General features: G+C 45.0%; 1 protein-coding gene across 7 annotated transcripts in view; it reads right to left on the reverse strand.

The window, feature by feature from the left end:
* TAF1D (TATA-box binding protein associated factor, RNA polymerase I subunit D) overlaps positions 1-25,294 on the reverse strand; it is a 531,982-nt gene that overhangs the window by 279,697 nt on the left and 226,991 nt on the right. For 4 of the 7 annotated variants that reach the window (XM_069614754.1, XM_069614753.1, XM_069614756.1 and 1 more), the window contains one exon: positions 8,094-8,158. The exons of the other annotated variants lie outside the window; for them this stretch is intronic. The gene's annotated coding sequence lies outside the window, so the exon portion shown is untranslated. The remainder of the gene's footprint in view (positions 1-8,093; positions 8,159-25,294) is intronic. 7 annotated transcript variants of the gene reach the window in all.

Below are 25,294 nucleotides of genomic sequence, written 5' to 3' on the forward strand. Positions count from 1 at the left end.
GTCTTGCCTGAGGGCGCTCATCTCAGTCCCGAAGGACCCCCTGCCCAGGTGATCCTCACTTGCTCGTCCGCTCCCAGGGTTGGGATCCAAACGCGATGGCCAACCCCATGCCACTTGAACAAAGGATCCTGGGAGATTTCTAGTGAGAACACCATTGGGTTTCTCTTATAAAGCCACATTGGAGCAAGTCCAGTTGTTGTTCTTTATATGTCCATTCATTCAGTCTTTTCTAACAAAGAGGTGTAGATCATCCCCGAAACATCTAAGAGAAATGAGTTGTTAGCATGTACTACTCCTAGTCGCCTCTTCCTCGTCCCAGTACTGTCAGACAAATTGTGGGGAGATGTTTTACAATAGCTCATAAAGTCCAGGGGAGGGTTAGGTTGGTTTTGAATAGGGAAATGGGGATAGCATGTGTCGCCTGTGAGTACCTTCTTCCCAATTCCCAAGGACCCTCCACCCAGGTGATCCTCCCTCCTTTATCCAACCCCAGGGTCAGGATCCAAAGGCAATGGCCTTTCCCTGGCCACATGAGAAGAGGATCCAGGGGGAGTAGGAGTTAGGATACCCTCAGGTTTCTCACAGTATCCAGCATTAACCAGTGACCAGGAGCTACCACGGCAGGACAAGGAGCTAGTACACAGCGTTCCGTAAATCTAAATTTCACATCTGTAAAAATATAATTCTGTCCATTATTTATGAACCCTTAAGCTTTAAATGTTGTATGGTTGTGGCTTAATGTTTGTCCCAAACGCACAGAGTTAAATTCACATAGGTGTGTTTGTTCTTCGTCAGTTGGCCTGCAGAGCCAAAAGTAGCTTCTGGCAATTGTTGGTGTCAAGCTAACCAGGAACTTCTAGGCTAAAAGCAGGAGCTAAATACCTCTCAGATCCCTTCAATTTCGAACCCTGTGTTGTTATAATCAGGAGGAGGAACCTTGCATTGCAAAAGAACCGCCTATCAGAAAAGCGGAGATGGCACACCATACATAACATATAAACAGAAACAAGCATTGACAAAGGCAATAATTTTGTCTGTTGCATGGTTAAAATAGTATGAATGCTGCAAGAGAGAAGAAATATTTTGAAGATGGATGAAAGTTTAAGGTCATATCATTGTTAAGGATGTTGGAATTAATAGCAGTAGATGCAATATGAATAAAAACACATCGACCTTAATAATGTATCATTATCCCTTCCTTTTCTAAGTGTATGGCATTGTGATTTAATGAAAGGTTAACATTCTGTGTGTTCCTCAGTTGGAATGTGTTGTCTCCGATGTCAATTTAGCATGCTGAGTCACAGACGCCCATGGATTGACAAAACTGACCTGCTCTTCAAACAAAACATGCAGAGCAAAACCAACACTATTCTATGTTAAACATTTTAATAACTTAGAATATTGACCGGTTATCCACAATAATAGTACCTAGTTTGGGGATATGGAACTTTTTATGTGACCTGATTGGCAAAATTACGGATCAGAGATATCCCCGATTCAGGCCACACTGTAATCCCAACACCAGAAGGGATTATGTATTTGAAAACCCTAGGAACGGAGCTTACACGAAGGAATATATCTCCGAACCACACAAAAAATAGGAGTAGTCCAACACTCCAAATAACACTTTTTAATAAATACTACTTGTGAAATAAACTCATGAGTTCTGCCTCTCGATTTATATAATCCTATTTTCAGCTGAGAGACATTAGATCAACACCTCTATTTCTAAAGGGTTGCATTCCAAAAAACGAAATAAATATTAATGTTTATTTTGGAAACAACATACAATGTGTGAAATCTTGAAGGATGAAACAAATCAGGAATTCAACGGTGTGGATTTAATCCTCAAAATAAGAAGTAATACCTGAATGGAATTGACTCAAATCAAACTGTTTATTGACCCACACCTACCATGGCTGCCTCCCAGTTTCACCAACGCATAAAGCGAGGTGCCACAGTTTAGTCGTACCAGACGGTTAAGATGTAGTGGATATATTGACTAAGCTAAGATCTTACGTTGGCTAGCCACAGGGAGGGGTTCTCTGGCTTAACTGTTTACCACAGTGAAGTAGCGGAGGAAAGAAGACCTAGGGATGTTATGACTTCACATATTTGAATAAGGGGAGGTGGACCCAAAAAGACAGAACACAGAAATGTCTCATTGTCCAGCTAGCCAATGCAAGGAAACCATATACTCTGTGATAACATGGGCAAGTGCATGCAATCCATGCTCTTCCCTTCAGTTTACAGCTGTCACAATTTATTTGCCATGAACTTCATAGCAGCATGCTTCATGTTGCCACTTATGACAAGAAACCTTCAATAAGAGGAAATATTCAATACTGAATGCAGCTGGCAGCCATCAGTCAGACGCATAACAAAACAAGGGCAGGGGAGCAACTGATGTAAGCACAAACCTCTGCTGTCGGTCATGCACCTGTGAAAATGGCGGCACCAGCGTCTGGGGAGATGGAGCTGCAAAGGAAAGCCATTGAGGGGCTTTGAGGCAAAGCATGGGAAATTGGACCTCAGACTATAGGTCCAATGGTTTGGATCAATAGCCCTCTTGTTGGTTCCTCATAAACACTATTTGGAACAAAGTGCACACAAATGCCATGGCGAAGGGTCAAAAGAGGACACGTGGGTTTCTGAAGCAATACGGTCACAGATGATGAACCAAAGAAACATGGAAGCCAGGCTTACAAGCCCAGTGCACACCCACAGAGCAAAAGCCGCCCCAGTCACTGCCTTCTGGAAGCAAAACTTGAATGAGCATGACCAGAGACACTGAAGGTGATGACCGTCCCACAGCAGTATGCATTGCATAAGGAAGCTAATGATAACTGGTCCGAACATGCTTTCAGAACATGCCTTTTCGTCGATTAAAATATTTGTAGGATTTTCCCTGTGAGCTCTGCTATCTAGATTTTGCTCATGTTAACACGGCTTACCATGAGAATGTTGGTGACAATCTTGTTACCTTTTCATTTGCCCAGTTCCTTGAAGTAGAATATATGACTGAATCTACTCCTTGCAAGTGCTAATTAAATGTTTCCTTTTCACAAGTTGTGTAGCGTGAGGGGGATTTGCTCACATTTGTAGTGAACTGCCACTATCATAAATCTTCATTTGCATGTTGACTGGAAGCACCTCAACGCACAACGAAAAATAAATCCATGGACTTCTACATTTATTAGCTCAGACTAATCACCACTTGACTTTGTTCCACACTTCGACTTCCATCACACAGCGATGGAGACCACAATCTTGTATAGCTGATAAGAGTATGTTTGTAAGTGGAGAATTTACTCTTCCGGAATGTCTGGCATTTCCCCCATATGATTGTACATTAACATTTCCGAGAGGGATGCAGAGGTAGAGTCAATTTGTACTCTGCCATTTGAAATTAAAAGTTGAATTTTAACACGTCCAAACCCCATGCTTCTTTTCACTGAGAAGTGGGAGCTAGATGCCAGGACAGACCTGCTGTATTATATTGGGGGCGCACATGATTGCATCAAAAGGAGTGCGTTATATGCCGCCCATTTGGAAATTGACCCAACTAGCTTGTTTAAGGGTGCTCAAGTTCAGTTCATTCAATCATTCCTATGGCAGCCGATATCCAGTTTGAACACTTCCTTCTACTGCTCTGCCTACCTCAACTATCACTATTTGGAAGGGTGCAGACAAAGCTATTGACCTGTCCAGTGGTGTCCATGTAAGCCCGAACCCATTGATTGCTGCAGCGGACAATAACACGTGCACTGAATGTATGCATGGACTTAATCTGAGCGTTTTCATAACAAAATTGGTGATGCTCTTCAGGACGCAAGTCTAAAACCAGTAGACTGCCCAGTTTCAGAATTGATACAGTGATGTTGGCGGTTGATTCTACGACTACCTGGCAGTCACTTTCACCTCTAGCCTAGATGACAAACATAGTAGGCCAAACCTGTAGAATTATGCAATCTATTGGGCTGTATGTCGCTTTGCCAGAATCTACAAGGCACAACCAACTGTGTACCTTCTAAGAGTGTATAGGACTAAGCCAAAAGAGTGCAAAGTATACCACTGGAATCTGGGGCCTCTTATACCTCTGCACTGTACATCTGGGAGAATACTTTAAAAAATATTTTAGGCCTTCCTCTTTCTATGCAGCCAAATATGGAACTTGACATGCCCTTTTTGGAGCATGAATTAAAGTTTGGACCGGCTTTACTGTGGCTAAGAGTTTGGCCCAACAAGAAAGCGATTCTAACCAAGTTGGTCTTGAATCGAATTATATCCACAGATGGAAGGGTTTTATTAATTGCAGTGTTAACCCAGATTAAACTTTGTTTGTGTACTATAAATGCTTGCTCGTATTTCACCAATTCAAACATGATCAATGCACAATCTGTTAACAGCCTTAAGAGAACTTTGTTATAAAGACACACTGACTGGGATGCAAAGAGCGCGTCAACCCCCATAATCGTATACATGAGATTTTAAAATACAGACCATATTCCTACCTACATATTATGGACAAAATGTAAGCATGAGCAGTCACTAATTACTAGAGCGCGCTTCGGTGTGTTGCTGTTAAGACGGGTACCTGCAAAGTGGTCACCAGTGACGTGGTCGGATTGCAATTGCTCATGCAGTCACGTATCAAAAGAAGATGTCCTGCACTTTTGCTTCTTTTCTCCGACTTATGCTGCATCTTCCATTCATTACTAAGCGTTACATTTTAGCCAATGCAAGCCTGACCAATATTTTTTGCTGCTAGGGTACTCTACGGTAATTTCTTGGTCATTGTTAAGCTATTTGATAGGAGCTTTACAAATTATAAGTAGTCGGCTGAAATCAACAAAGAGAGAGGTTTACTACCTTGAATTTTCTGAAATCTACATACATTAATTATTTTGAACTCATTCGAGATTGATTGTAATTTGCACATTTGTTTCTATTCCGTGTTGTAATCCTTACAGATTTACTGTATGACTACTGTGCAAACCAAGAGGCGTTTAATAGTGTCCAGTCAAATTCAATATACATGAATATGAAGTTATTGTATTTTTGGATTTATTTTGTTTTTATTAAATTAATTGCAACATGCACATTTCTTTTTTAGCGTTATATACTTTTTAAAATTATTGCTATTTTTTATATTGAATTCTATTCCGAAATAAACTTAATGAATGACAAAAAAATCAGGTCTCCATTCCAACCAACTAAATAAATGCTTGCTTGTACGTAATTGTGTAGACTAAATCATATTATCTGTGTGTTTGTTCTATGTTCTTCAGCCTAAGTCCATTGTACAGAAATCCACCAATAATAAAATGTCAAAGATTTGTAGCCTTTGTTTATTTCTGAAGTGTTCACCAAATACTACTGTTTTCAGCACTTGTGTTGAGCAAGAAGGATGTGGACGTGCTCGATCTTTGAAAAAATCAAAGCCTCCATTAAAGAGGATGTTGCTTAGCGACATGGTTGCGAAAGGCATCCAACACAATAACAAACCACAGGATTACCCAAAAGGCATCCCTTACCAAAGGAAACAGTTTTGTTCTGTACAATGATATGAACATCGGACCACACAAAACACTAGTCTAATATACATCCTAGCAGCAAGTTCAAATTCAGAATTATGGTGTTATAGTCCATCAGCTCTTTGTAGAGTGCCACATTGGACAAATCTAATTTAACCTATAACACAACTTGCGTCTCTATTATGTGCAGGTTATAAATAGGATGCACGTCACCCGTAGCCTCAGTTTAAGTTTTTTCCCCCCCAAAACGTGTGGCACCAGTCTGATGCCTGCTGGAGTGCACTAAGCCTTGCGGAAAACGGAAGCTGCAATCGCATAGGAAATTCTCCTGAGGGGCAGGCTGGGAGGGCGATGTGGAATGCGTTGGAGGAACATCCAGTCGAAAGAAAGTTACCAGTTGGTAAGTAACTTGTTTTTCGAATGGATTATATCCTCCAACGCATTCCACATCTTTTACAGACTCCCAAAGCAGTACCAGTAAATGGAGGAGGGAAAAGAATTTAGAGTACCCAATTAGATTGCAGAATAAAGAACAACCTTCCCAAAGGCCATATCCTGACCATGGATTGTGTATCCAGGGAATAATGTTTTACAAATGTATGGATAGAAGCCCAAGTAGCGGCATCACAAATATTCCTAATAGGAACACCCCTCTGGAGGGCGGTGGAAGTAGCCACTCCCCTAGTGGAATGAGCTCTCAACCCTACAGGAGGGTCCTTATCCGCCAATCGATAACATTCCGTAATGGTGAGGATAATCCACCTGGACAGAGTCCGTTTGGTAACAGCCTGGCCCAATCGGTGTCCAGAATATCCTACAAAGAGTTGATCGTCCACTCTGACCCTGGACATCCTCGAAATGTAAAAGCTCAGAGCTCTCCTAGGATTCAAACGATGGGGTCACTCCTCTTCCTTACCAGGATGAGGAGGAGGGTAGAAAGATTGAAGAACCACCTTTTGACTTAAATGGTATTCAGAAACTACCTTAGGTAGAAAAGAGGGACGTACTTGCAGTACAACCCTGTCCTTGTGAAACACAGTAAAAGGGTGGCTTAGATGAAAGTGCCTGCAATTCACACACTCTGCAAGCGGAAGTAACCGCAACCAAGAACACAGTCTTGAAGGACAGTAATCTCAAAGGACAAGAGTGCAAAGGTTCAAATGGAGCACCCATGAGAAATTTCAAAACCAAATTCAAATGCCAAACCGGCACCTGGAAAGGGGACGGTGGGAATACATTAGTCAGTCCTTTAAGAAACTGAGAAATCAAAGGAATCTTAAAATAAGAACATTTGTCAGACGAGCGCTTAAAGCTAGACAGCGCCGCCAGGTAACCTTTAATGGTACCCACTTGAAGGCCCCTGTGGGCCAAAGAAAGTAAGAAACACAAAACCATAGGAATGGAGCACTGAAAAAGATCAACATTGTGATCTCTGCACCAGTCGCAGAACTTACGCCAACGGCACAGGGATTTAGTCGCAGGCCGCCTGGCCGAAAGCAACACCTCCATCATGTCATCCTTGTACCTCAACCTTTCCGATACCAAGCATGAAGGTTGAGAGTTTTGACCTCTGGATGGAGAACCCGATTCCCCCCCCCCTCCCAAAATCCCCCCGCGCGAAAGCAGATCCTCTCGGCAGGGAAGACGGCGTGGAGGACAGATGGACATTTCTAGAAGGTCCGGGGACCGCGCTCTCCTGGCCCAATCCGGAGCAATGAGGATCATGTGGGAAACTAACCTCCGTAAACTCTGCCAAAAATGTTTCCGACGTGCACAGCTCTGGACATTACATGCCAAAGATGTGGAATGCGTTGGAGGACACAATCCATTTGAATGATGGTATGGTAGGATTGTACTGGCCCAGGCATCAGCCGACAACCCTAAACCAACTAACGGTCCTCTATTTGCTTTTTCATCATCCTTCTTCTGCTCGTTACCCTCCTTGTTCTTTTACCCCTCTTCTTTGAGGTTTCACAGTTACTGACCTGTACTGAAGCCTCTCCCCTCCAGTTTCATCTACCACCATCAATGGGCTCCTTCTGCCACCCCCTTCCTTTCTCTTTTTTGTGACACGCCACTCACGGAACCCCACGACCGCAATCAGGTTTCTCATTTCCAAATCTTTGTTATAATTTCAGTGCCGGAATAATGTTATACTTTCAGTGCAGCAATAAGGGCAGTGGCCACAACCAGATGTTTACTAAATCTAGAGATGTGATGAATTCCCTGCAATGCCTCTGGGGCCAGGAACATGGAGCAGGCAGCGGTACCCACCCCCTACGGTCTTCTTGTGACATTGTCACAGATCCTGCTAGAAATGTGCACAAGGCCACGGGTCTAAAAACAAGTGTCATTTATCAAAGATTATTACTCGGGTCAATGAAGTCAAAGTGCAAAAAAAAAAAAAGGATACAAAGAAAGATCCTAAAAATAGGGAACCAAAGTCATAGAAATTGACCCATCCAAAGCAAGAAGACCAAGTAGCTAGCATAACAGTAGCTGGCAGCCAGAGGTACAAAATTAAGGAAATTGAAATTACACATGGTAGGCACTCACCCAATCTTCAAGGTAGGGATTGGACTTGGAAGCCGACCGTGGCAAAGCTGGTTTACATTCAGCAACTATACAAGAGAAGGGAGGGGGAACATTAAACACTGATATTTTCAACAAAGCCTTAGCTCTAGAACTTTGTAGTTTTAATGGCCTGACCTATAGGACTGCATGTTTATTCCAAAACAAACTTTAGATACTGAAAGAAAAGTGCCTGGCATTGCTGGAAAAACAAAAGCTGTCAATGTGCCTAGGGATCTAACTTCTAGTAAAAAAAACTAAATGTCTGACACTTTATGACAAGCAAGATTGTCAGGTTAGGTAAGAGCAGTGGCATGATAGTTTTATGCCTCACTGCTATAAAGTGAAAACGTTTTGAGTTAGAAAAAAATGCCAACAGGTAGAGATCATACTTTTATTAGGTTAACTCATATGTTGGGCTGTAACAAAAAAAACAAAAAAAAATGACTTTCTTGAGCAAACATTAGTGCCGTACTTTTTTTAAATTTAAAGTGATTTACCTTCATAGTATATAGCCGAAGCAGCATACACAAAAAGTCGGATCTTTCTCTTGGTACGTAATAGATTCAATAATTACCAAACTCAGTGGTATTCATTCCATCAACATATGAACAATACAATGCAGCCCAATACAATTCTAATGGTGTCATGAAGTTCTTCGATTGTATCTCAAGACCGAAGGCAAGCCTTTTGCTTCACTTTCCTTTAATGCAAAAACTCAAGCAGCTAACATTTAGCAAAGACAACTCTTTAAACCACTTCTTTGCTAAAGATGTAAAGAAAGAAAGTAACAAAAACAACATTTCCCAAAGTCTAGGTAATTGAAACACTGCAGGCTCAGGGCACATGACACTGCTCCACCCATCAACTCTTCCTGAACTCGTCCTCAGGCGCGATGAAATCACAATGCGAATTGTATACTATCTCCGTCATGTTCAAGACTAATGAAGGACTGGCAAGTTTTGGCTTGGGGTAAATGCAACATAGCGGCCCGTGTGGCAACTGCCTGATCTCACGGTGCAGTTGCCCCAAATCCCCATTCGAATTGGACATCTGATGTTCAAAAATCTTTGCAAAGAAAAACACGTACAAACAAGTTAGTGCAAAGCCAATGTTGCGTTTCCCTTCCTTAGTTTAGTTTCTTTAATTGTACCGTGCACCGAACCCTCCGGTAACCTGGCGCAACCTGGCGCTTAAAGCTTATACAAGAGTTACAGACAGTTAAGACAGCAACAGACAGAAAACAACAGCAGAAATAAGCGCAAGTCGACCATGGTTAGATGGGGGTCGAAGATGAGAGAATCAGTTACAATACCAAGCACCTATTGTTACAACAGGCATAAGGGTACACAGGGTGAGGTAGCTGGTTACTCTTGTTTCTTACCGAAGATCCAACTCTTTACTTTGGCTCTAAAAGTTCAGAATGAAGGTTCCAATATGAGGCTAAGGGGAAGGGCATTCCACTGTTTGGCAGGTAGCACAGGGAAGCTCGCTCCCCCTGTTCTTTCTAGAAGAAATCTAGGAACGGCCAGGCAGTGTGAGTAAATGGCTCTGGTTGGTCTAGTTGGTTGGCATTTGTTGATTTTATCTACCAGGTATTTGGGGGCGGTATTTGAGAGGCACTTGTGGGTGATGACGAGCGTGCGAAGGGCAATTCTATCTTGTACCGGTAGCCAGTGGGTGTCCTGCCTGTAACCTGTGATGTGCGTAGATCTCGGTATACTTAATGCTGCTCTTAAGACATTATTTTGAAGGACCTGGAGTTTGTTGAGGTTCCTTTCGGAGGTGCCTAAGTAGAGGGTGTTACAGTAGTCCATCTTGGATAACACTAGTGTCCTGGATAAGGTAATGCAACTACTAGGCGAGAGGAATGACTTGCACGTGTTAATTAGTTTGTTAGTGTAGGCCGTGGAGGACGCAGCAGAGTTCACTTGCTTCTTGAGGGAGAGTGTGGAGTCTAAGTATACCCCCAGGGTTTTGATTACTTTGGCCACTTTGGGTTTCCATCGATGTTGATGGAAGCATAGCACGGATCTAATTTGTTCAGGCATGCTTGGGAACCGACAATCAAGAACTCTGTTTTTTCGTCGTTGAGGCAGAGGCAGTGATCTGCCACCCATGCCTGGATTTCCAAGTAAATCTTGTTAATCCTTTTACAATCATCTTCATAGCACCTTGAGAGTGTGATGAGAACCTGGGTGTCGTCAGCGTAATTTGTTTATGTGACACCCACGTTATCAAGACCGTCAAAAAGGAGCTTGGTGAAAATGTTGTAGAGCGTTGGTGAGACGCAAGAGCCTTGCGGTACGTCACAGTGGATGGGAATTGGTTCCGCTGAGGCAGCTGAGGCAGAGGGAGCAAAGACCCTAGTGGTGCGATTGGACAGGAATGATTGTATCCAAGTAGAGGCGTTGCTGGAAAAGGCAGCTACTGTAGACAGGTGATCAGTAAGGATCTGATGGTCGACAAGATCGAATGTCGCCGATCAGTCTAACAGCAGGAGCAGGGCAAACTTACCATTGTCCTTAGCCTCATCCATTTTGATTTTAAGATCCAAGAGGGCTTCTTCCGTTCCATGTTTTAGCCTAAAGCCTGATTGTCCAAGCCCCAGTAAACAGTAATCCCCCAGATGTTTCTGGATTTGGAGGTAGGACACTCAGTCTAGAATCTTAAGGGTGTAGGGAACGGTGGCGATGGGCCTATAATTAGTAGGAATATTGGGATCTAGGTTGTTTTTTTTAGAAGGGGCATGATCCAGGCCTCCTTAATGTTGTTGGGTACCGTGCTGGTCTCGAAGTAGGAGTTGATTAATGCTTAGATGATTGGGCCAAATCCTTGGCACCTGCCTGAAAGATTGCTGCTGGGCAAAGATCTCCCTGGCATCTGGATGGTTTGAGGCTTTTTATGACCTTTTCCACTTCGTTGGATGAGACCGGTGTGAAGGAAAAGGGAGGGCAGTCTGGGGTGCTGATAGGTGGAAGGGAGGTGGGTTTGGGGTTCTTGATCAGGCTGTTCTTTTTTTGCTCAATTTTGGATTGAAGCATAGCAATTTTGTCTGCAAGTGCTTTCTGTATATTAGCACACCGGACTGCATCTTTCACACAGGTTTCCTTGTCCATCTCCTCCTCTCCTGCCCCTTTCCCTCCTCACCATCATCTCTCTTCAATCTTATCCTCCCCTCTCCCCCTGACCCTCTCCTTTCTCCCCGCCCCTCCACTTCTCTGTCTGTCCATCCATCCATCCCTCCCTCAATCTCGCTCTTTTTCTCTCTCCCCACCCCATCTAGCCCCATTCCTCCACTTCTGTCCCTCCCCCTCTCCTTTTCCTGTGCCGCATAGGTGCACTTTCCTTCTTTGCTATTCTCTCGCTGTCTTAGTCGCTTTCTATGTGGATGACAGTCGGATTGCCGAATGCGAGTTTGCTAAATCCACTCCAACTGTTGTGGACAGCAGCATGACTAGAAGAAAAAACATTTTGAAGAGGGGCTGCTTTTTATTTATTTTTACCAAAGGCAGCTATTAAAAAATATATTTAATTGTATTAAAGTTGTTTAACTGAATCTTTAAAATGTTAAATTCTAATGATCACATTCTAATACTTATATATATTTAGCGATAACAAGTTTGCACGTGTTATTGAGTAAAGCACATTTTCAAAGCCTACATTAACCATATTAATTATCTAACTGAAGTGACATTGCCAAGATGGGCAGCCTATTATTCTCCTATTGTACCCTTTCGAAATACCCCTATTACACAGGGGAAGGTGACAAATAAAATAGTGAGTATTCCAACCTGCTTTGCATAAAATCAGGGAGCATATTGGTAAAATAAGAATGACGATAGATTTTTATATGCAGCGGAGGTGAGTGCCAGCAATATCTTTGTAGGCTCTCCTGTGTTTGCCTGCATTGTTAACTTTTTCTGCATCACGGTGAATACCGCCTGTGAGTTTTCCTGCCAACATCCATTAAGTAGCCTGCTGATACTGACCGCATGGTTTAAATGGTATGCAGTAATAAAATAGCGGGAAAAATATCGCCTTTACAAAACAATGTGGAAAAAATGCTGTGGTTTGACCCGGTAAAGGTGTACCCCATTATATCATTTAAGGGGAGCGGTGGTGTCCCCCACTCCCCTTAAATGGTATAATGGGTCTGAGGGATGCGGGGGTGTGCCCCGCATCCTTTACATGGATTGTGGCGGCAAAATCACAGCCTTTTTGCCACGATTTTAACACATGGAACCGTTTAAATTGCCTCTGTTATCTGGTGGTCACCCCCATTGCGGCATGAGCATTCTTTTTTCCCTTACTGTTCCCTCCCTCCTTCCCTCCTCCCTCCCCGACTCTGCTGTTGATTGGCCTGGCTTCACCCACTTCATTACTCCCTACAGGGCAGTCCCACTGCCCGTTACAGTCCCCTGTGGCAAAGGACAGCTCCCTTAAAAGCAGCTCCAGATGGTGTCTGCCAGTGTCTGCTGGGGAAGCAAGACGCCTGCAGCCATCAACCTGCTGCGACCAACCAGGTAGATGCGGCCAGGGGGGCGCAGCATTCACTGCACCCCACTAAACAGATCCACCCTTCAAATTATTCCTACGTCGCTTATCGCACCACTCAGGCATCTGAGTTAACTGTATTGTTTAGCCATCCCTCACATCTCCCTAGGAAAATCACATTTATTTGTTGCATTGCTGCTGTGTTTAAAAACTAGGCATTTGTCCCCCTTTTAGGATAGTCGAAACTGGGGGTTCCGTAACTCCCACACACCCCCATCGCGCCTTCCTCCCACACTGCTCCTGCGTTCCCCCATGGTTGTCTGCTCGTTGCCTCCTGTGTGCCTCCATCTGTGCAAACCCTGCCTGTGTTGCCTCCCGTGGTGCTCAGCTCTGGGCTGTGCTTCTTTCCTCCCTCACGCTCCCTTCTTGCCTCCTTGCACCCTATATGGGGCTCTCAATCTCTCCCATCTTCTCAAACAGCTACTCTATCTCCTATCCCTCTCACTAAGTCTGGTAGGAAAAAGCTCAAGAGGGATATCCTGGTGGCTAACCCTGGCCTCCCTATCGCAGATTCTCACATCTGTGCTTACTCCAGACAGACCCTAATCGACATCTTCCGTCGTTCACTCTCCAGACCTATTGACCCCTCATATGGTCTCGGCACTCTCTCCTAGGTCTTCCTCTCCCATTAATGGTGGCACTCAAAGGGAGGTCCTCTTGGCCTCCTTCCACCCCTCCAAGACCATCATTAATGTTTATCTGAATGGCACGGTCTTAGTCTATGGCCTCTCTGGCTCCTTCCTCCTCCTCTCTGGCTATTATGCCACCTCCTACTACTACCTCTGCCCACTCTCGGGCCTCTCTACCACTTTCGCTGGGTGTAGCTCATGCCTGTACTCCACCCAAGAAGTTTCAAATGTGGCAACCTGCTCAACGTCGCTACTCTCACCTCTCACTCTGCTGTCAAACACTCCTCTCATCTCCTTTCCTCTACCTCTCAACTTCTCCTCAGAGACCTCAACATCCACCTCAGTGCTTCTGGTCCCTCCTCTGGGCTCCTCCACAACCTCTGCGACACTCTCTCCCTCTCTCTATTCTACCGTATGATCAGACACACTCTGCCGGACACAGCTTGGATGGTCTTATCTCCTCAGATAGCCCTCTCTCTAACCCTCTCACCACCCCTCTCTCCTGGACTGACCACTTTCTGCTTTTCTCTCACCTGAAACTCAGCCCCTCAGGCAAAGCTCACCAAAGCACTGCCACCTACCTTTTCGGTCATTCCACCCATGAAGCATGTGTCAGTGGATGCCTTTGCCTCAACTTTCTCTGCTCCTCCTACTCCTGCAGCTGACTTGCACTCTGGCACACCCCTCTCTAACCTGCATCTTTCGATGTCCAACACTCTGGTCACCCTTGAGAATCCATCTGAAGCCTACCACCAAGTGCAACTCTTGGTATGACTCCGAGCTTGCCAACCTAAAAAGAAAGTGGAGGGTGGTTGAGAGGAAGTGGAGTCCTTCGGTACATCCTCTGAAACTGGCCTGCCGCCTGCTACAAAAGGCAATATAGACTCTCTGTCCTGTTCAAGAAGAGAGTCCACATCCAAGCCCGCATCTCTGCGGCCTCTAACAACACGGACAAACTCCTTTAAATCTGCAAGGAGCTGGACAATCCTTCTGCAGTCTCCACCTCTTCTATTCCCTCCCATGCCCACTGTACGGCTCTGGCTTCTCACTTCACCACTAAAACTCTGGACATCCTGTCCTTGCTCTCCTCTTCCTCTCCCGCTACCACCCTCGGCCCCCCTCATGGCCGCCTCTCCCTCTACTCCTCCTTTCTCCTCTCTCTCTGACAACACCTGACAACATTTCTAGACAAGTCCAATCTATGAAAGTGTTGCCCAAAGAGGTGCCCCCCTGCTCTTCCAGCACCATCAAGGACCACATTGACACCCTCTATCCAGCATTGGTCGATTTCTACTATCACGCCTTCGCCACTGGATCTATCCCCGCTCTTCTCAAGCATTCCCTTGTGCACCCCTTCCTTAAAAAGCCTTCTGCCGATCCTACCTGTCTGGCAAACTCGCGCCCGATTTCTATCACTCCTTTCCTGGGCAAACTCCTGGAAAAGCTGGCCATCTCGCAGCTTACTCTCCACACAATCAGTTTTTGTCTCCATAACCATCTGTCCGGCATCAGAGCAGCCAGAGGCATGGAAACTACTCTGCTGAACACCTGTGAAGATCTGATCTCTAATCTTGACTCCAGCCGTCCTTCGGTCCTCATCCTCCTTGACCTTTCCTCTGCTTTTGGCACAGTCAATTACACCATCCTGATCTATTGGCTCTGTGCAATCCTGGGCATCATGGATCAGGCCCTGGGTTGGGTGACCTCCTTCCTCCTGGACCGACCCTCCCAGGTCCAACTTGGGTACTTTCTCTCCACCACCTCTTTCTCCGCATTTGTGTCCCCCAGGGATCTATCCTTTCACCCTGGCTCTTCAATATCTGATTGGCCCTCTTTGCCCGCCTGATCTCTACCTTCTCCTCTAACTTTCAGTGTTATGCGGATGACACTCGGCTCTCTTTCAGGCTCCCCACAGCCTCTTCTTCTCTCTTGCTCATTCGCGACTGTCTATCCACGATTCAGGATTGGTGCGCCTCCAACAATCTATGCCTTAATGCCAGTTAGACAGAGATCCTACTCATTGGGACCCCTGCTCCCGCTTTCCCTCTCACTCGTGGCCCTCTTTCGCCTTCCGTTGAGGCAAAAAAACCTTGGTGTCATCTTCAACTCCACCCTCTCCTTCTCTCCTCACATCATGGACCTTGCCAAGAAGGCCCTATACCAGCTGCACCGCCTTAGAGGTATTCTTCCTTTTCTCACTTTCCCCCAGAAGCTCACTGTGCCCAGCGCCCTGGTTCTCTCTAGGCTGGACTACTGTAAAAGCATCTTTCTAAATCTGCCTTCCTCTACTCTCCGCCCTCTGCAACTAATCCAGAAAAGGACTGCAAGGCTTATCCTTGGCCTCATGCCCAGAGACCGTATCTCTCCAGCCCCGAAATCTCTCAACTGGCTATTGGTGACTGCAAGGATCAAGTTCAAGACCCTCTGCATCGTCCACAAGGCTTTCTGGGGCCAGGGCCTGCACTACATCCAACTCTCTCTTCCAAAATACCTTACTTCTCAAGCCCTTCGCTCAACCATCGCTAACCCTGAGGGTCAGCCACTTCTCCAGGCAGAGAGAGAGTTGGGGTTAGGGGGTGTGACCTCTCTCTGGAATAGCCTCCCTGCCCCTCTCAAAATTGAGCTGGACCACCTGAAGTTCCAGAAGCAGCTCAAGACGATCCTTTTCTCCTCCGCTTTCTTTCTCTCCCTCCCCTGCTGACCTACCGGTCTGCTGCTGCACCGACTGGTTGCTTGGCTACCCTCAGAGTCACACTGGGAACCAGGCTTCTCCATGATCAGTTCCCCCCCCCCCCGCAGCACTGCTTCCGGGCCTACCGTGTACTTACCCAGAGCCGCTCTGCCCTGGCTGCACTTCCCCCTTCCCTCTGCCTGGCACTTCCCCCTCTCTCTTCCCCCTGCAATTTGCATTGGCGCAGTTGCACAATCTGAATGACGCAAGGCCTAGTAAGATTGCCTTGTCCTCCCTCTGTCTTCCATCCTTTGTCTTGTCACACCTAGAAAAACGTGTGTACAGGTGCGTTATAATTGACATGACATATATCATATTTGACAAATATGTCTGAAAATTGGCTTGGCTGCAACATTAGTAACTCCAATAGGGCCATCTGAAAAAAAGGATTCCTTTTCCAAAACAAACACCACAGACAGAAGAGAGCTCTCCACATCCTGCAAGCACGAAGGGGAATCTATCAGCGGTTCACCTGAACAGTACAGTGTGACTGTACTAATGCACCATATAGCAAACCCCCCTCTAACTCCCACCAAAGTTCCAGTTTCCATATTTTGCCAGGCATGTGCCATCTTACGCAAAGGCCAGCCCCGGCAATAAGGCAATGTAGCCACCAGCCAGGCTTTTTAAAATCTGTGGCCCATAACGTAGATTGACCTGCAGGGCCCTACTGGGACCAAATGGCACTGGCAGCCAGATGGCAAATTTTCTTTAGTGCCCCACCTTTTCCTTCCCGCTATTTGTTATGAACACCTTTTCAACATGCATACTGCACTCTGAAGACCCAAAGTAGTAATAAAATATTTAAAGAGGGCATGTTTGAGGACTATCTAAAACCAACATTAAGAGCGTTGCACTAACCCCCCGTCCCCCACTCCCCTCCCACCAGGCATGAGACGTTTGACGATCATGTGCAGAAAATCAAACATCTGAAAATCCCAAATTGAGATATTTCACACAATTCCGACGGGAGCGGGGCATTGCAATGTTTGAGCTTGATGCAATTTGTTAAAAAGACACTTATGCACCAAACACAACAAAAGAACAATATTACATATACATATAATGGAGTTGCACAAATGGATGTAATACCAACAATGGTATACAGGTTAAACACAGATCCTTGTGATGTCCCAAAACCTGCTGAGCTACTTTCCCAGCTTTGAGCAACATGGGTAGAAATAACCAACCTTTTAAACAATTCAACATCTGATTTGGATACCTTGAGTGACTTGAGTGACTCACAAAGGATAGCAGGTGGCTAACCAGCCAGTGACTTACCCTAATCTTGACGTTCTCACTCACTTGAAAACGCATTATAAAGCTCTTATGTTAACGGCGATCTTGGAAACGTACAAATCGATTCCTAACCTCAACTTAGAGCGTTCTCAGTGATTCAAGGTGTCGGCTACAGACTAGGGCTTTTGATGGCATTCAAGGACACCAGGCCTTCACAGGAACTGTGACTGTTTGTGGCTTTGCTTTTTGCTGTTGTGTATCAAAGCTCTAGAAAGCAGTGATAAGGCACAATGTTAGTGCTATATAAAACAAACTACAATTGGGCATAGTGTGAAAAACCCAAAGGTGTCTCACCCGCTAGTCCCTGCAGATCTCAGGTGGCCAGGGCACCGCCATCGCCTTTGGGTGGACCTGTGTAGGAGGATCACCTGGGTGAGGGGTCCTCGGGGAGTGGGACACGGGATTTTGCGACGTGGTATCCCCCTCTTCCCTTTAACACCTTTATTCCCATCTACTCGATGGAATATTTAGAAACTCAACCCCACACCCAGCCCTTTTCCTGCATGAACACTTTCTCACAGATAGCCCACTCTGGGAGATAACAGACTCACATGAGCCGTGTACACAGCCTGTCCCAATACTATGGTCAGGCGAGGTCAGGCAATTAGCAACAATCTCTTACACCTGACTTCCATTACACTTCCCCGCACAGATAAAAGGCGGAGCACGAAAGCACACTCTGAGTGAGGCAAAACACACAAAGTTACAACAGTTTCGAGTTGGCAGTTGAATGAGGGGAGAAAGACAGGCACGAGAGGTTCGTGAAAGGGGCAACACCGTTGACAGGAAGCCGTTGCTTTCAATAAATATTCAAGGCAGAAAACATAGACCAGGAAACAAGGCTAAAGAATCCTGCATTGTGTGTCGGAGATATCGAGTGTCCTCTGGCATAACTGACCAAGTAGGGGAGGAGCAGCAGACGCTGTGGTATCATCCTTGGCTCCAAGAACAAAGAAGCGACAGAGGTGAGTTGGGGAGACCGGTGTGTGTTGAAGTCAAGGTTGCAAGCGGCAACATTGTAAAGTGTGTGCTGGAAGGAACATTGTTAAACGCGTGTGATGAAAGACACAAGTGAAACTATATTTCTGGTGAATATTTGAACATTAGAAGAAAAGATACAATACCGTTGACAGAGTAGTCCGGCACTGTGAATGTGCTCAATCGTACGTCTCTGTATGGTATCTTGATGAAAGGAAATGAAAGCAGAAGATCAATGTGAAGCGTAAATTGTGTGAAGTGAATCGAAGTGGTCCTGCAATGGTTTAAGCACATTGGAAAGTCTTCGATTCCGGTATCGAAAGGGGATCTGGGCCTGGACGAGGGGGACCCATGGTCCGAGCCCAAATGAGGGAGACCAAGTTGTGAATCTTGTGGAAAAAGGGATCTGAGCCGGGACGAGGGGGATCCATTGTCTGAGCCCGAACAAGGGAGACGATATTGTGAACATTGTAGAAAAGGGGTCCGAACCCGGACGAGGGGGAACCGTGGTCTGAGCCCAAAGGAGGGAGACCAATTTTGAACGTGTGAAAGTGAAACCTTGACAAAGGAAAGGAACTTTTGTGTTTCGTTTGCTGCATCAGGCCCTCTGCATTAAGATATTGTCATTGTGAGGGGGGCATTGGCGGAAGGCCTCGATGCCTACGTGTTGAACTGTTACCTCGTGGCCGACAAGCTAGAGTGTGTGCAAAGCCTGCATTTGCCGCCTTGCCCGTGATCAAAATATGGGTAAGGGAAGCTAACTGCTCAACTATCTTGACATATAATTTCTTAAACACCTTTCTTTGCGTACATTGTTATCCCACACCATTTTGTATTTAGAAGTAAGGATTGGCAATAGGTTTATTAGTATAGGCCCTTTTAGTTTGACAGACTCTACTAGGACTATATTATTTGATGGTCGTAGCTTGCTCCCATCCTTAGATTTAGGTTTAGATAGGCGTTTTACCAACCCATCGAAGTTCAATAAACACCCTTGAGCTGTGATCACTTGTGTCTGTCTTCACTGTTTGATAGCATGCCGTCCTTACATGTGGTGTCAGGAGCGGTATGTGACTCAATTGAGACAAATTGGGGGACCCTAAAATTCCCAAAACTTAGTCACGGAGCCTCAGATCCCTCCACCGCCACGAACAAATCCATAGGCTTTGACATTTGTAGCAGCAGAGATACTACTATCCCTCCAGGGAAAGGAGGGATGGTTCCCACGGACTTAGTCCTAATGCCCCTTAAGGGATGTTATATAAGACTGGTCCCTAAATCTGGTCCAGCCTGGAAGTTTGGTTTGGATGTTTTAGCAGGCGTCATAGATCCTGACTTCAAGGGAGACGTAAAGGTTTTCCTACAGAATCATGGCGACACTCCATTTGAAATACATTGTAGGAACAAAATTGCACAGGGAATTCTTAAGAAAGCTCGATTTTCCCATTTTAAGGAAGAAAGTAAACCAGACGAAACAGAGAGGTAGCTTAGGCCTTTGAGAGGCTGACGAACCATCGACCATTGAGGCAACGAGGGAAGAAGAACCTACCATCCTTCCCGATTTAGCCTTTGCCCAGAGAAATGATCCAGCATTCGCAGAGGCTTTTGTACAGATGATTCCGGAGGGAGAAGGACAAGAAAAGGGAAGCCCCCTTTTCTTCCTGAAACAGGGATAACTGTATGTAAAGGAAACCTCCAGAGAAGGTCCAAGTAAGATGCGATTAGTAATCCCCAAGACCCATCGTAAAATTGTGTTACAGATTGCACAGTCTCATTTGACAAGGGGACATTTAAGACAATCCAAGACCCATATTTCTTCTCATTAGTGGGAAGTTCTACTGGCCTGGTACAACCAGTTACAAGGCACTAGCATGGGGGCGACATTTGCACCGGATCTAGCCAACTTGTATATGAACAATTTGGAACAACAATCGATCTACGATATTAACAACCCTTTTGCCCAATTCATCAAGATATGGCTTCGCTATATTGATGACATCTGCATGATATGAAGCGGTACCTCTGAGCAACTAACTTCCTTTCATGAATGGCCAACACACAAAATTCCTTCATCCAATTTACTATGCACTTGGATCTAAGGAATATAGCCTTTCTTGACCTAGAAATACAGAAAACAGACTTGAGTCTTTTAGAAACAGTCCTGTACAGAAAGCCGACTGATAAGAACATGCTTCTTGACTATCGAAGCTTTCACCCACGCAGCCTAAAGGAGGGTCTTCCATATGGGCAGTTTCTGCGCAACTAGACATGGATAAAGAACATGGGAAGATCCTAAAATCTATGCTCAGAAATAGAGGCTACCCTAAGGCTACTGTGCAGCAAGCATACAAGAGGGCGCTACATGTAAATAGAGCCAGCTGTTTAGAACCATCACAGCGACACACCCTAGATAAAATGACTTGAGCAAGCACATACAGTCCAATTAGCAGCCACTTGAGAAAGACTATCTTAAAAAATTGGCACATGATCAAAACGGAGGATTTCAATCCACCTACACCATGTTTTGCCTCTAAAAGGCAAAAAAATCTCAAAGATACCCTTGTTCATACATATCCCAATGTCAGTAGGGATAGACCATTACAAATACCTCTCTGGGGTCTACCCCCAGTTGAAGGTCATCATCGCTGCGGCAAATTTCAGTATGCGCGCAAACCTTGAACATGAAAAGTATCAAATTGAGAAATACAGTAGTCAAATTAACATCTTTTACCAATTGCTGCACTCAATGGGCGGTCTATGCCATTAAATGCCCGTGCGATCTGGTGTATATAGGTAAAACTAAGCGACAGATACACCAGAGAATTTGTGAGCACAAGTCGTGCATTAGAAACAAGATAGAGTCTAAACCGTTAGTTGCCCATTTTGTAGACAATCCACACAAATGCACAGATATGCTCTGGTGCGTCATCCAAGTGATCAAACGTCTTCGAGAGGAGGAAATGGAGATCTAAACCTCACCAAGTGTGAACAAAGGTGGATTTATGATCTAGACACTGTAAAACACGGCCTCAACTTCGCCGTGGAATGGAGTGTGTTTATTTAATAATGGCACCATGACAGTGACATGAACTGCCCCCTGAAAACTCCTAAATAATTCTTGATCTCTTGTTACTGTACGGTTATAACAACATTGAGCTCTAAGGCTGGTTGTCACACTCAGACTTTCTCAATATTACAGCGCTCCATTTCATATACAGCTGTCCGAGTTTCTAAGGACTTACAGCCCCAGAATGCATCTCTTAGCGTGTCTTAAACTTCACTTAAATCTACCAAAAAGCGCACACAGCATAAATAGATACATATTGTCTCTGTGCAACAATACAAGGCAGCAATATACATATCTATAGATTTGACAGTATTATTTCAACATGCCGTCAAAACGAGTAACAAATATGTTATCTTTTCTAAATCGAGTTACCAGTCACTACAGGATTTACGGTACTTGATCACAATACCTTATATTATGAAGTATACGGCAATGATGCGCGAAGCACTTTCTCTTCACTTTTCTAAATATGAAGCTGAGTTGCATAACTAATCATCGATACACAAATCAATTAAGTATGACGTTATGCATCACATAAACAAGTTCAATAAGAACAACAAACTTTGCACGTATTATGTCACATGCTCGGACACGTATAGTCACGTGATCTAGAGCAATTTAGATCAACACAGTGAGATTGCTCGGGCACTCTACACAGCACGGAATGGCCGGCGTGAAGTAACAACAACTGAAACCCCTAGAAGTAAGTAAGGAAATGCAGATAGCAGCGCATTCAAACAGTAGATTACTTAGCACAAGGCTGAAGGTCATTTCGAAACCTTTCTAAAAATTCTATTCTAAATTGCAAAAAATGAATCAATTTTTGCAATACTAAGTGTCAGAAAGTTATTCTAACTGACACTTGGCTCTAATGAAAGAAAATCTTGGCCCTACAACGAAAGGTGAACCTGAAATATACTGTTATTTTACCCTTTCCTTGACAGGCACCGATAATTTAATAAAACACCGCTCCGGTGTGCCGCTCCAACTCAGTGGATTTCATCCCCGGGTCACTGAATTACTCAAGTGCCAACAGCAGAAGGCACGGCCAAGCACGTGAATCTATGTAAGTTGCACAACAGTCCTTTTCTTTTTTTTAACAAAGAATTTATCCACAATCTGAAATGAATGTCGGAACATTTATGAGTTCCACTCTCTCCATTTCTAGGGAACATGACGCTGGATGTCGAATTAAATTCACCAGTGTGTAGGCTCAGAAGTCCCAGGTAACACTATATGGACAACAGGTTGGTGAAGTGGTCGATTCTTTAATTAGGCAACGTGAGTCATCACCTTTAAAAGTAGTCGGGTAGCACAGCTTTATTTGTAAATATGGTTTTATGTATTTTCATAGATCATTAAACCTACCACTGGGGACCGAAACTGAACTTCCTGAAAAAACAGTCTATGTCCTGAAGATGGCCCAATACTTGAACCAGTGACAACCCAAGAGAGGGTTTGGTACACATTTAAGGGCCAAAACATATGTCGACCTCAAAGGGAATTTAATGCGTTTTCCCCATTTCTCATATGCATAATTTATCAATTGTTATGCTTGAAGAAAAGCAAATTTAATTTACCCCATTATTGTAAAAGTATATGTTGGATGGAAGTGTTGAATGATGATCAAAAGATCAATTGTTTAAATGTTTTTTAAAATGTTTTTATGAAAAATAAATAGAGAATTGTTTTTTGTAATGAAAGCTGTTTGTTAAAATATCTAAGTCTCTCCAGGTGATCCATCTACCCATCAACAAAGTAGACCCACATCATCTCACCTTGCTGTACAGGGACTATTCAAAGAGGGGTAGGCAATCTGTTTGTTTCTTGAATACATGGTATCCATGCTGACATAAAGAACTTTATCCAGACATGTGATATATGCCAGAAAACCAGTGCACATATTTTTGTAATTTTTAATTTAAAAACGCTCTTTGGTGATTCACGTCACATAACATTTAATCATACAATGTGAGATTGAGGTACAACAACAAGTCAAGGAATTATGCTACGTTCCGGTAGAGCATTGTTCTGGTGGTGCAGCCTACTGTACATTTTAAGCCTCACTCAGTTAGGATGGAGGTACAATGTCACTGCAGCCGTCGATCCCCACACTGCAAAAGCGGGGCACTACACTAAGCCCTGGCCGCCTCTCGGACCACCCTCCCTACATGTCTGGTTCGGAACTTTGAGCCAATAAGTAGGCCATGAAGGGGCTCCAGATGTTCTTGGGCCTATTCTGCAGCCCACATAGGTCCCCATATTCCTTGTCCGTGTCACTGAGCCATGTTAGATCTTTTAGCCACAACTTTATCCCAGGAGGAGATGGGCTGGTCCATTTCAGTAATATACATTACCTGGTGACTAGCATACTTGTCGTGGGCAGTTTCTGGTACTGTTTGGTGAGACCAGGGACCCAGCCGAACATGCAGCACAAAAGTTCACAAGGGATAGCCTGCCCCAAAATATCAGAGATACTTTCCACCACTTCCTCCCAAAAAGAACAAGCCCCCATCATGTGCAGAAAGTCAGCCCGTTCATAGTTCCGTCTCGGGCAGCTGGCCGACCTAGAGTTATCAAACTGGTGGGTGCGAGCCGGGGACATATACACTCTGTGCAGTGTCTTAAGCTGGATGAACTGTAGCCGTGTACTAAATGCCCCACTATGTGTGTTTTCGCAAAGCCTCGCCCGCTGTTTATCAGTAAAGGGAGTCCCAGCAGCCTCCTCCCATTTCTGTTTGCATTTTAGGCGTTCCTGAGGAGTCTTTTTAAATCCATTTGTATAGTGCGGAGACCAGCTCTCTGCTACCCGGCGAGCATACAATGAACTTAAAGAACTTACCCCACTGCCCACCCCAACTCGCAGTGATGCGTCCCCACCAACCTACTACCCACAACAACTGAATTTACATGGGATACAGCCCGGGGGCGCCGGACACCACTGCCCAAGTATCCTCTCATCGCCCTAGACCTCGGGGGGAGATCGCTAAGTTTAGCCTTAATGCGCAGCAGGACTGATTCATTACATTTTTATCATCACACATATAAGATACCCATCGTGGATTGCTAGCTTTTTGAACACCATTGGCCACATTTAGCCAAGGGTCGGCCCAGCACAGCTCGTAAACGACATAAAAGCACCGTCATCCACCACCCTCAACCCGCTGCCCTTCATTTCCTTAACTATTCTGACTTCCCTACTGTTTATCAGTAAAGGGAGTCCCAGCATCCTCCTCCCATTTCTGTTTGCATTTTAGGCGTTCCTGAGGAGAGTCTTGCTGAATCAATTTGTATAGTGCGGAGACCAGCCCTCTGCTACCCGGCGAGCATACAATGAACTTAAAGAGCAGGGTAGCGGGAGTCATCTCCGGAAACGCGGGAGACCACTCCCTAAAAGTTGCTCGCATTCTGAAGTACTGCAACCTACGTTGAAAGCCCTCCCCCATCTTTTCGGTTAATAGCTCCTGGGTGAACAAGGAACCATTCAGATACAGGTCCTCCATCCGGGTGATCCCGCCCCCTGCCATTCCCGAATGATGGCTTCATCACATGTTGGTGCCAGCCTCTCTTTATTCCACAAAAGAATACCTGGGTCAACGAGGACATCTACCTGCAGGCTTTTCAGGACTCTTTCCATGCATGTAGCGTGCATGCCACTGGGTCAAATTTACATTCGTCTGCCACCCTCTTGGAGACCAAGACACTCTGCAGAGAGAACGGGCATACTGAGCATTTTTCTATGCGAACATGGGGGGAAGCCGGGGCCCCCGGCATCCACTTTGAGGCAAAATATAACAGAAGCTAAGAAATATAACTCCACATCGGGGATGCCGACACCCCCTCTGTCCCAGGGAAGGGTTAATGTGTCCCAGCTAATACGTGGGTTTCGTGGGTGCCAAGCCAGTTTAATCAGCTGGGCCTTCAC

The sequence above is a fragment of the Ambystoma mexicanum genome, chromosome 9 (genome assembly GCF_040938575.1).
Source record: "Ambystoma mexicanum isolate Mex_15411 chromosome 9, UKY_AmexF1_1, whole genome shotgun sequence".
In the NCBI taxonomy this organism is placed as follows: Eukaryota; Metazoa; Chordata; class Amphibia; order Caudata; family Ambystomatidae; genus Ambystoma; species Ambystoma mexicanum.